The sequence below is a fragment of the Coturnix japonica genome, unplaced genomic scaffold, assembly GCF_001577835.2.
Source record: "Coturnix japonica isolate 7356 unplaced genomic scaffold, Coturnix japonica 2.1 chrUnrandom819, whole genome shotgun sequence".
Taxonomy (NCBI): Eukaryota; Metazoa; Chordata; class Aves; order Galliformes; family Phasianidae; genus Coturnix; species Coturnix japonica.
The window spans coordinates 5,859-7,384 of record NW_015440176.1 but is presented as its reverse complement, the minus strand read 5'-3'; the positions used below and the strand labels follow the sequence as shown (position 1 = coordinate 7,384).

The 1,526-nt window shown below is 56.1% G+C and overlaps 1 long non-coding RNA gene across 1 annotated transcript; it reads left to right on the top strand.

The window, feature by feature from the left end:
* Positions 1–1,344, top strand: LOC107307731. Its single transcript, XR_001552494.1, has 2 exons — positions 1–56; positions 821–1,344. It is a non-coding gene; the product is annotated as an uncharacterized LOC107307731 (long non-coding RNA).
* The last annotated feature ends 182 nt before the right edge of the window (positions 1,345–1,526 follow it).

Genomic DNA, 1,526 nt, shown 5'->3' with positions numbered 1-1,526 from the left:
TGGCCCCCCCCGGACCCCCCCGACCCCTCCGTGCGCTGCCTGCCGGACCCCAACAGGTACGGACCAGTATAGACCAGTATAGACCAGTAAGGACCAGTATGGACCAGTATAAACCAGTAAGGACCAGTATGGACCATATAGACCAGTAGGGACCAGTATGGACCAGTATAGACCAGTAGGGACCAGTATGGACTAGTATAAACCAGTAGGGACCAGTATGGACCAGTATAGACCAGTATGGGCCAATAGAGACCAGTAAGGGACCAGTATGGACCAGTAAAGGACCAGTATGGGCCAATAGAGACCAGTAAGGGACCAGTATGGGCCAATAGAGACCAGTAAGGGACCAGTATGGGNGGGACCAGTATGGGCCAATAGAGACCAGTAAGGGACCAGTATGGGCCAATAGAGACCAATGGAGACCAGTATGGACCAGTAAGGGACCAGTATGGGCCAGTATGGGCCAATAGAGACCAATGGGACCAGTATGGACCAGTAAGGGACCAGTAAGGGCCAATAGAGACCAGTATGGGCCAATAGAGACCAGTGGGACCAGTATGGGCCAGTATGGGCCAATAGAGACCAGTGGGACCAGTATGGACCAGTATGGGCCAATAGAGACCAATGGGGACCAGTATGGACCAGTAAGGGACCAGTATGGGCCAATAGAGACCAATGGGGACCAGTATGGACCAGTATGGACCAGTAAGGGACCAGTATGGCCCAGTAGGTCCCAGTAGGTCCCAATATGGCCCAGTAGGTCCCAGTATGGCCCAGTATGGCCCAGTACGGTCCCTGAGTTCCCTTTTTGCCCCCCCAGCTGCCCCCCAAGTCCACCCCACGGAGGCGCCATCACCCCACACCCACCCGGAGGGGACAACGGGGGACAGCGGCCGCCCCACGGATCCATATGGGGCCGTCGTGACCCACAGCTGCCCCATAAGTTGGGGGGACAATGAGAGACATCATGGCCACCACGTCAACCCCATTGGGACCCCAATATGGCCTTGGGTCTGCCCCATAGATCCCTATGGGGCCGTCGTGACCCACGGCTGCCCCATAAGTTGGGGGGACAATGAGAGACATCATGGCTGCCATGTCAACCCCATTGGGACCCCAATATGGCCTTGGGGTCTGCCCCATAGATCCCTATGGGGCCATCGTGACCCACAGCTGCCCCATAAGTTGGGGAGACGACGAGGGACATCATGGCCGCCATGTCGACCCCATTGGGATCCCATATATGGCCTTGGGGCCAATAATGGGGACGAGCCGGGTGTCGCTTTGGGGTCAATGTGGGGCATTAAAGGTCATTTGGGGACACTGTGGGGTCCCTTTAGGGTCTTTATGGGGTCAGTGGGGTCAATGGGGTCTCTATGGGGTCATTTGGGTCTTTTGGGGTCTTTTTGGGCTCATTTAGGGTCCCTTTTTGGGGTCATTTGGGGTCTCTATGGGGTCATTTAGGGTCTCTATGGGGCCATTTGGGTCCCTTTTTGGGGTCATTTGGGTTCATTTTGGGGTCTCTA